Here is an 11,897-nt window from a genome sequence, read left to right as displayed (position 1 = left end):
CTTGGTATGTCCAAGTGCATGGATCTCTTTCCTGATTTTCAAAAATTAATTAAAAATATTCTTCAAGAGATATGCAAATATTTTCAACAGATTCTTGTTCAGGGCATGCTTGACTACGACTGTGTACAATTTCGAGACATTCCAAGATACTTTTGGGTCTTTTTTGAATAAAAAGTTAAGTCACTGCCTTAGTGCATGGATCGCTTTCTTGATTTTCAAAAATTAATTAAAAATATTCCTCAAGAGATATGCAAATATTTTCAACAGATTCTTGTTCATGGCGTTGTTGACTATGACTGTGTACAATTGCAAGACATTCCAAGATACTTTCGGGGTCTTTTTTGAAGAAAATGATAAGTCACTGACTAAGTGCATGGATCGCTATCCTGATTTTCAAAAATTCATTGAAAAATATTCCTTAAGAGATATGCAAATATTTTTCCATGGATTCTTGTTCAGGGCATGCTTGACTATGACTGTGTACAATTTCAAGACATTCCAATTTACTTTTGGGGTCTTTTTTGAATAAAAAGTTAAGTCACTGCCGAAGTGCATGGATCGCTTTCTTGATTTTCAAAAATTCATTAAAAATATTTGTCAAGAGATATGCAAATATTTTCAACAGATTCTTGTTCATGGCGTTGTTGACTATGACTGTGTACAATTTCAAGACATTCCAACATACTTGGAATGTCCAAGTGCATGGATCGCTTTCCTGATTTTCAAAAATTCATTAAAAATATTCCTTAAGAGAAATGCAAATATTTTCAACGGATTCTTGTTCAGTGCGTCGTTGACTATGACTGAGTACAATTTCAAGACATTCAAAGATACTTTTGGGGTCTTTTTTGAATAAAAAGTTAAGTCACTGCCAAAGTGCATGGATTGCTTTCCTGATTTTCAAAAATTCATTAAAAATATTCCTTAAGAGATATGCAAATCTTTTCAACGGATTCTTGTTCAGGGCATGCTTGACTATGACTGTGTACAATTTCAAGACATTCCAAGATACTTTTGGGGTCTTTTTTGAAGAAAATGATAAGTCACTGCCTAAGTGCATGGATCGCTATCCTGATTTTCAAAACTTCATTAAAAATATTCCTTAAGAGATATGCAAATATTTTTCAATGGATTCTTGTTCAGGGCATGCTTGACTATGACTGTGTACAATTTCAAGACATTCCAATTTACTTTTGGGTTTTTTTTTGAAAAAAAAGTCAAGTCACTAAGTGCATCAGGGCAAATGGATCGTTTCCTACGTCTCACCTGATTTCCTGCTGTGTGATCCACGGTGTCCAAACATTTGTTTCCAGCGACTGGACGACATGGATGAACTCCTGCAGCTTTAATTCTTTAAAAACAACCCAAAAAGATCAAAAGTTAAGTCACTGCCTAAGTGCATGGATCGCTTTCCTGATTTTCAAAAATTCATTAAAAATATTCCTTGAGAGATATGCAAATATTTTCAACAGATTCTTGTTCATGGCGTTGTTGACTATGACTGTGTACAATTTCAAGACATTCCAACATACTTGGAATGTCCAAGTGCATGGATCGCTTTCCTGATTTTCAAAAATTCATTAAAAATATTCCTTAAGAGATATGCAAATATTTTTAATGGATTCTTGTTCAGGGCGTCGTTGACTATGACTGTGTACAATTTCGAGACATTCCAACATACTTGGAATGTCCAAGTGCATGGATCGCTTTACTGATTTTCAAAAATTCATTTAAAATATTCCTCAAGAGATATGGAAATATTTTCAACAGAATCTTGTTCAGGGCATGCTTGACTATGACTGTGTACAATTTTAAGACATTCCAATTTACTTTTGGGGTTTTTTTTGAAAAAAAAGTCAAGTCACTAAGTGCATCAGGGCAAATGGATCGTTTCCTACGTCTCACCTGATTTCCTGCTGTGTGATCCACGGTGTCCAAACATTTGTTTCCAGCGACTGGACGACATGGATGAACTCCTGCAGCTTTAATTCTTTAAAAACAACCCAAAAACATCAAAAGTTAAGTCACTGCCTAAGTGCATGGATCGCTTTCCTGATTTTCAAAAATTCATTAAAAATATTCCTTGAGAGATATGCAAATATTTTCAATGGATTCTTGTTCAGGGCGTCGTTGACTATGACTGAGTACAATTTCAAGACATTCCAACATACTTGGAATGTCTAAGTGCATGGATCGCTTTCCTGATTTTCAAAAACTCATTAAAAATATTCTTCAAGAGATATGCAAATATTTTCAACGAGTTCTTATTCAGGGCATCGTTGACTATGACTGAGTACAATTTCAAGACATTCCAACATACTTGGATTGTCCAAGTGCATGGATCGCTTTCCTGATTTTCAAAAATTCATTCAAAATATTCCTTAAGAGATATGCAAATCTTTTCAACGGATTCTTGTTCAGGGCATGCTTGACTATGACTGTGTAAAATTTCAAGACATTCCAAGATACTTTTGGGCTCTTTTTTGAAGAAAAAGTCAAGTCACTAAGTGCATCAGGGCAAATGGATCGTTTCCTACGTCTCACCTGATTTCCTGCTGTGTGATCCACGGTGTCCAAACGTTTGTTTCCAGTGACTGGACGACATGGATGAACTCCTGCAGCTTTAATGCTTTAAAAACAAACCAAAAACATCAAAAGTTAAGTCACTGCCTAAGTGCATGGATCGCTTTCCTGATTTTCAAAAATTCATTAAAAATATTCCTTAAGAGATATGCAAATATTTTTAATGGATTCTTGTTCAGGGCGTCGTTGACTATGACTGAGTACAATTTCAAGACATTCCAACATACTTGGAATGTCCAAGTGCATGGATCGCTTTACTGATTTTCAAAAATTCATTTAAAAATATTCCTCAAGAGATATGCAAATATTTTCAACAGAATCTTGTTCAGGGCATGCTTGACTATGACTGTGTACAATTTTAAGACATTCCAAGATACTTTTGGGGTCTTTTTTGAATAAAAAGTTAAGTCACTGCCTAAGTGCATGGATCGCTTTCCTGATTTTCAAAAATTCATTAAAAATATTCCTTAAGAGATATGCAAATATATTCAACGGATTCTTGTTCAGGGCATGCTTGACTATGACTGTGTACAATTTCAAGACATTCCAAGATACTTTTGGGGTCTTTTTTGAAAAAAAAGTCAAGTCACTAAGTGCATCAGGGCAAATGGATCGTTTCCTACGTCTCACCTGATTTCCTGCTGTGTGATCCATGGTGTCCAAACGTTTGTTTCCAGCGACTGGACGACATGGATGAACTCCTGCAGCTTTAATGCTTTAAAAACAAACCAAAAACATCAAAAGTTAAGTCACTGCCTAAGTGCATGGATCGCTTTCCTGATTTTCAAAGATTCATTAAAAATATTCCTTAGGAGATATGCAAATATTTTCAACGGATTCTTGTTCAGGGTGTCGTTGACTATGACTGTGTACAATTTCAAGACATTCCAAGATACTTTTGTTTTTTTCTGTTAAATCAATCAATCAATCAATCATTTTTTGTATAGCCCACAGTTTACAAAACATAGTTTGTCTCAGAGACTTCACAGGGTTGGTAACATCCTCTGTCCTTAGACCTTCGACCAGGGTCAGGAAAAACTACCAGCGAAAAAACTCTTGTAACAGGGAAAAGGGTAGAAACCTTAGGGAGAACCACAGGTGAGGGATCCACTCCCTGGACGGACAGACGTGCAGTAGATGTTACCAAAAACATACAATACACAATGACAAAGAATAAAAAGTGAAAAGTCTTTAAATGCCAGGATCATCTGTCACAGCCTGTAGTGAAGGCTGTTGTGGTCAGAGACTTGAAGATGACGGAGTCCTCTTTCCTGTCCTGACCTCATGTCGTTCACTGGTGTCAGCAGAACTGTAAGAGATTAAACATCAGTTAGAGAGGGTCTACATGTGAATTTATGGTCTACATGTGGATTTATGTGCTACATGTGGATTTATGGTCTACATGTGGATTTATGGTCTACATGTCATGGGGGGACATCGGGTAAGTGGTGAGGGTTGAGAAATCGAGGACAGGGTAGAGAAAGTGCGGCTCGTGCAAAGTTGGTTTGCTCATTCTAAGTGCATGATGGGAAATTCCCCCAGCAGTCTAAGCCTATGGCAGCATAAGATAGACTATTCTAATCAGGACATACCTGATCTAGCTTCGACTATAGTCTATGTTAAAGAGGTAGGTTTTGCGTCTCACCTTAAAGGCAGAGACAGAGTCAGACTGTCTGACTGAAAGCAGAAGTTGGTTCCACAGGAGAGGAGCCTGGTAGATAAATGTTCTACCACCTATTCTACTTCAAGTTATTTTAGGAATAACCAGTAGACCTGAGTTCAGGGTCTATTGGGTTGATATAAAGTGATTCATTCACAAATATAAGAAGGTGCCTGATTATTCATTGCCTTGTATGTGAGTAGAAGTATTTTAAAATCTATTCTACTTTTCACTGGGAGCCAGTGAAGAGAAGCCAAGACAGGAGTTCTATGATCACGTCGTCTGGTTCCAGTCAGTATCCATGCTGCTGCGTTCTGGACAAGTTGAAGGCTTCTCAGGGACTTACTAGGACATCCAGACAGTAAGGAGTTACAGTAATCCAGCCTAGAGGTTATAAAGGCGTGGATAAGTTTCTCAGAGTCTTGTCGTGATATAATATTTCTAATTGTCTTAATGTTGCGAAGGTGGAAGAAGGCTGTTCTACATATATGCTTAATGTGTTCATCCAGTGATAAATCCTTGTCAAACAGGACTCCTAGGTTCCTTACTGTAGTACAGTGGACTGAAGTGTTACTGCCTCGGTTTAGAGCTCCACTTGAAAGTGGTGCTCTTATATCTTTTGGCCCAATTTTGACCATGACCTCAGTTTGTTCTGTGTTAAGCATCAGAAAGTTCTGAGTCATCCACGTCTGTATGTCTATGAGACAATCCTGGAGTTTAATAGATGGGTTTGGGTCGTCCGGTCGTACAGATACATATAGCTGGGTGTCGTCTGCATAACAATGGAAATCTATGTTGTGTTTCCTGATAATGTTGCCTAATGGCAGCATGTACAGGGTAAAAAGAATAGGTCCGAGCACGGAACCCTGAGGAACTCCGTAGTTGACCTTAGTGAATATGGAGTATTCCTCGTTAACACTAACAAACTGAAATCTGTCCCATAAATAGGACTTGAACCAGACAAGTGCAGATCCTCTAATCACAACATCTTGTTCTAGTCTATGTAGCAGGATCTCATGATCTATCGTATCAAATGCTGCACTGAGATCCAGCAGGACCGATCTGGCGTTGTCTGGTAAACCAGCAGATGGCAGCAACTTTCAGGAGACCAACTTCTCCATCTCTGAGCCCAGTAATGTTCAGGTAAGGCATTGGATATTTGAGATATTATTCAATAGAATCTTCCTCTTACTTCTAATCTTACTCTACGTATGTAGAAGATGTTTCTCCTGCTTTGATCTATTCTCTCTCATGCTCTGCTTCATCAATGAAGAACGAATTCATCGACAACATCCTTTCAGCTAATGTTCTACCTTAAAAACATCCCTACAGTTTCTTCCTTTCACCACAGTGACTCAATAATGATGGATTGTCATGAGTGAAAGTGGCTTCAGCTGCTTTTCCTTGTGTTTCAGGTCCGTGGAGATTTGAGGCCGAGGAGAAGCGAGCCTGGTGATGAGTCCAGAATCCCTCAAGGCTCCATCACACTTCCCTCCTCCATCACAAAAGTCTCTTTACATGTAGAGGAAAAAAAAGGAAAAAAAAGTCACACACTCATCCAACAAAGCAGCCTTTCAGCACCACGGACAGCGCCCGAAGCTCCACAGTTACCGTAGCGACCCGCCCTCACCTATTCCATTCTCACTCACACACACAGTAATTGGATTGGAACAGAATGGCTACTTGTGAACTTTTTAAATGTTTAACTTCAAAAAGACATATCTATATTATATATTTTATCAAATCTAAAATAAAATGCTTGAGGGGCTTAACTGGGGCTACACAGATGTTTGACGGTGCAGCGTGTTCGGTGTGAGTGAATGGGGCGATGGAGGAGGTCTGAAGGTAAGAAGGATTTGTAGGTGGTGAAGAGGATCTTGAAATGTGTTTACATGTTGAAACAGCCCTCTGTTGGACACGTTTGACATTACATGTAAGGTCACATGAGATTTAGAGCTGCTAAACTGGTGAAATAAATCGTAACTTTTGTGAGGCAAACAGTTTTTTTTATGTTTAAGACCCTGCCAGGCCATAAATAATTCATCATAAAACAGAACTGCAAAAACCTGACCTCCAGTGGACAAAGGTGACATTACGTGTAGATGAAAAATGTATTCAAAGCTGTTGAATTGTTGGAATGTGAGGAAAATTAGCAAAGTCATTAGCAAACAAACAACGTGTGATAAACACAGATGTGTGTTTAAGTCACTGCCAGCCCATAAATAACATGAGAAAACATTCAGGGTTCAGGCCATACAGAGTTTCACCGAGGGCCAGACTGTGGCACACATTTGTTCAGCCAGTTCAGCAGAGTGAGTGTGAGTGAAAGAGCCAGAGACTTCAAATAAGTGACTTATTTATTTAACACAAAAGATTCAAGATGGAAAAAAACATCAACACAAAGCTGAAAAGAAACAAAACGGCATCAAAGAAACATATAAAGGTTAAGTAGAAATTAAAGTCAAACAATCACAGGCTCTTTTCTTCAATGCAATAAAACAATACAGAGAAGAAAATACAGTTAGCTTTAAATAACAATAAAAACAAGAACTTATTCTTCATAAACCTTGTTGGCTTTAAACCACACTTACACTGTGAATTAGAAATGGAAAAGAAAAAAGACTCAGCTTCACCCACTGAGGCTGAAGTGGCTGTGACGCCCCCTGCTGGTTGGACTAAAACCTCATTTAATCAGAAAAAGGAAGGAAGCAATAAAGTCCATTAGAGAAGGAGAGAACACAGGGATGAAAGTAGGGATGGAGGAAAGAAAAAAGAATGAACATATAGGAGCAATGGCAAAAAGAAAGGGCTGAAAGACATGAAAAAGAATGGAAGGAAAGAGAAAAGAAAAGCAATAAAAGGACAGCAAGGAAATAAATATGAGTTTGTCGACTCACAGGGTAACCACATCAAGTCCAGTGGGTGAAATCCAGTCCATGTTTTGCTGCCGTTTCTAGACACATGAAAACACATGAAGTGAAAATTAACTTGACTTTATCGCCACAACGACGACAAACAAACATTCAAACACATTCTACACATTAACATTTACTCAAAAAGATCAACATTTCAAATAAGTCACAAATGTCCGGGTAAACTTATCGTTTGCCGCCGTCGTTAGCGTTACCCAGAGTGCACCACGTGAAGGTGACAGTCGGACTTGCACTCCTTTTTTTTTTTTTTTTTTTTTTTAAATCATTCATAATATTAGAGAGAAGAGAAACCCAACAATTCACACAATGAGCAAGCAATCGTGGCGACAGTGGAGAGAAAAAACTCCCTTTTAACAGGAAGAAATCTCTGGCAGAACCAGACTCAAAGTGTGCGGCCGTCTGCCTCGACCGGTTGGGGAGGAATGGGAGGAGGACAGAAAGGACAAGAGGAGGTAACTTTTGTTAGTCAGTGGTTTTGGTTGGACGACCACAAAGACGCCATTTTGTGCAGTTCATGTTGGGTTTTTTTCAGATTCTTGTGTTCCGTTCCTCCAGGTTTTGAATCCACTGATCCCATTTCCTCAAAGATCATCATGCAGATCCATCCATTTTCCAAGAGTAGATTCACTGAGGTGAATCAATTCCTCCATTTGCTGCATCATCGTGTTGACAAAGTTGTCCAGAAAGTTACTTTTGCATTTCCAACCCATGATTCCAGTTTGTCCGTCCTTGTGAGCAGATTTTTGTTTCGCCGTCACGTTTTGAGAGTTCCGTCCAATCAGAGTTCAGAGAGTTGGTCAAAGTTGTCCTGGACGTCCACCAAGCGTGACCGTTCCATCACAAGGTCCATGTCGGGTCTTGATTCTGGAAAAGATATGAAAACAACAAAAACTAAAGCAGCAGCAAACATCAGTGTCTCATATCAGAGGAGGAGTCTGGTTTACTCACCATCTTTGGAACTTGGAGATTGAAGCCATGTTGGGTCCTTGATTCCAAAGTAGTTCACCTTTTTATGCACAGCAGGAAAAACCTCACACCAAAATACAAACACTATACAGCGCAGTGGCATTTTCCCCCACTTCGTCCCATACCAGCGCCCTCTTGTGTTTAAAACTTTAAATACCACACATTTGACACTCAAACCAAAGCCCCTCAGTACGCCATGTAATCAAACACCAAAAGTAAGCAACCTTAAACCAAAATACCTTTGAGATGATAAATCCCATTGAGCAAAACGGCTTAAAGTTGTTTTTTCTAAACCGGGTTTGTACAAACACCAAAAATAACCAAAGTACACCACACATATCAAACCTGTTTGAATGTTATCAAAACCATTTCATTCAGCTTTCAGCCATTTTAAGTTGGTTTACCCAGAGAAAAACCCAGAAAGTAAAAACACACCATTGACATCTTTTGTCTTGAAGACCAAAACCTGAGAGCTTTTAGATTTGATGAAACCACTTTGTAGTTTGAACCTTTTGATGCACAACAGGAAAAACCTCACACCAAACCAAAAAGACACAAACCTTTATATACAGCACAGTGCTAAGTCAAACACCAAAGTTACAAAAAAACTTTCAACTCTGGCAAAACCTTGTTTTGAACACCGCACATTTGACACTCACAGGACACCATACCACATGTTTTATGAAAGAAGTTCAGAGTAAAAACCTTTGTAAACCTCGTTTGTACAAACACCAAAAATAAAACCAAAGAACACAAATCAATGGACCCAAAACCTGTTTGACTTGAGGGGCCCCTCTACACACACCTTTGAAATCCTTTCATTGTTTTTAAACCACACCAAACATTTCATTTCAAAAATGAAACAAAGTTGAACCCCGAGTCTGTTTATATATAAAAAAACAACCTGTGTTTGAACCGTATTCAGTGCTTTGTGACTATAGTGATTTTTGTACACTTAAAAAAAACAGAAAAACTAAATAATGAAAAGAAACGAGAGCAGCAGCAAACAAGTAACAATACTCATCTTCTTCTGACAGTCGGTGTTCAGATGTTCAAAGTTGTCCAGGACATCAGAAGTCCACCAAGCCTTGGGTCTCCATTCTGGAACAGATTAGGAAAAACAAAACTGAAAAGCAGCATCAAACTGTCACAGATGTCCAAAGGAATCTGATATACTCACCACTGTAGGTTCTTCTTGTGCAGTGGGAGTCACCGACCAGATCAGGGAAGAGGCGACTGTAGACGAAAGTAGAAGCAAACAATAACAAATATCGCCATACTCATCGTCTTCTGACAGTCGGTGTTCAGAGTTCGTCAAAATTGTCCAGAACATCCACCAAGCACCGCCTCCAGGTCGACCATGTTGGGTCTCCATTCTGGAACAGATTAGGAAAAAGTCCAAGTTCATTATATAAAAAAACAAAATGTAATCTTCTCATGACATCACTTTCTTCTATAAAACCTATTCATTTCCATACATTTTTCAGTAAATTCAAAGGTTTGTAGATCTCTGTCAAATACTGAGAAAAATACACTTTCCATGTCAGGTGGAAAACTAATGTAAACCAATGTAAAACTAGAAAAAGAATATTTTATCATAAAAACTCTATTTCTTAAAAAAGTGTTCCGTGTGACTTTCATGACAAAGGTAGAAAATAATGCTTCATCCAAACAGAAGCTGTTTCATTTGAGTTTAGTTGCAATCGTCAGGTGGCACAACCGTTAATCAGGAGGAACAACCGCAGGTAATGTGACTATATAATGCTATTCAAAGCTCTAAGGTTATCCATGACACTTCTAGAATGTTTATAAAAAAATAGCAATATCACCATACTCGTCGTCTTCCGACAGTCGGTGTTCAGAGTTCGTCGAAGTTGTCCAGAATGTAAGAAGTCCACCAAGCCTTGGATCTCCATTCTGGAACAGATTAGGGAAACTGAGAAGCAGTATCAAACCTTCATTTATGTCCGAAGGAATCTGATATACTCACCACAGTAGGTTCTTCTTGTGCAGTGGGAGTCACCGAACAGATCAGGTAAGAGGCGACTGTAGACCAGAACGTCCACCAAGCACCACCTCGAGGTCGACCATGTTGGGTCTCTGTTAGGAAAAACAAACAAATGAACAGAGAGGCAGCAGCAAACACAACAACTAACAATACTCTTTCTGACAGTCGGTGTTCAGAGAGTTGGTCAAAGTTGTCCTGAACGTCCACCAAGCGTGACCGTTCCATCACAAGGTCCGTGTCGGGTCTTGAATCTGGAACAGATATGAAAACAACAAAAACTAAAGCGGCAGCAAACATCAGTGTCTCATATCAGAGGAGGAGTCTGGTTTATTCACCATCTTTGGAACTTGGAGATTGAAGCCATGTTGGGTCCTTGATTCCAAAGTAGTTCACCTTTTTATGCACAGCAGGAAAAACCTCACACCAAAATACAAACACTATACAGCGCAGTGGCATTTTCCCCCACTTTGTCCCATACCAGCGCCCTCTTGTGTTTAAAACTTTAAATACCACACATTTGACACTCAAACCAAAGCCCCTCAGTACGCCATGTAATCAAACACCAAAAGTAAGCAACCTTAATCCAAAATACCTTTGAGATGATAAATCCCATTGAGCAAAACGGCTTAAAGTTGTTTTTTCTAAACCGGGTTTGTACAAACACCAAAAATAACCAAAGTACACCACACATATCAAACCTGTTTGAATTTAATCAAAACCATTTCATTCAGCTTTCAGCCATTTTAAGTTGGTTTACCCAGAGAAAAACCCAGAAAGTAAAAACACACCATTGACACCTTTTGTCTTGAAGACCAAAACCTGAGAGCTTTTAGATTTGATGAAACCACTTTGTAGTTTGAACCTTTTGATGCACAACAGGAAAAACCTCACCCCAAACCAAAAAGACACAAACCTTTATATACAGCACAGTGCTAAGTCAAACACCACAGTTAAAAAAAACCTTTCAACTCTGGCAAAACCTTGTTTTGAACACTGCACATTTGACACTCACGGGACACCATACCACATGTTTTATGAAAGAAGTTCAGAGTAAAAACCTTTGTAAACATCGTTTGTACAAACACCAAAAATAAAACCAAAGAACACAAATCAATGGACCCAAACCTGTTTGACTTGAGGGGCCCCTCTACACACACCTTTGAAATCCTTTCATTGTTTTTAAACCACACCAAACATTTCATTTCAAAAATGAAACAAACGTGAACCCCGAGTCTGTTTATATATCAAAAAACAACCTGTGTTTGAACCGTATTCAGTGCTTTTTGACTATATTCACGTATACACACACACACACGTATGTAACATATATACATATAGAGACAGAGAGTATTATATCTATGTATAGAGATTTTTGTACACTTACAAATAACCTAGAAACTGAGCTTTCTGTTGTACTTACAGCAGAAACCCAAATCCAATCCAGTCCCGTCCGTCCATGGAATCCGTTCCGGGTTTTGCAGCAAAGAGCAATAAGCCTGTTCTGGTAAACGGACGATAAGAATGAGAGCAGGAAATAAGCTGAAAAAAAAAGAAAATGTGATATGATACCACAGCACACTGTAAAAATGTTTTTAAAAACCAAACATCAGTGAGCTAATGCTAACCTGAGCCTGTTTAGAGCAGTGTTTCCTGACCCCGGTCCTCAGGGAACTCTGTCCTCCATGTTTTACATGTTGTCCTGCTCCAACACCTGATTCAGATCAACAGCTCGTTAACAGGCTTCTGC

This window comes from Microchirus variegatus (assembly GCF_963457635.1).
Source record: "Microchirus variegatus genome assembly, chromosome: 14".
Taxonomy (NCBI): Eukaryota; Metazoa; Chordata; class Actinopteri; order Pleuronectiformes; family Soleidae; genus Microchirus; species Microchirus variegatus.
This window is presented reverse-complemented; position numbering follows the sequence as displayed.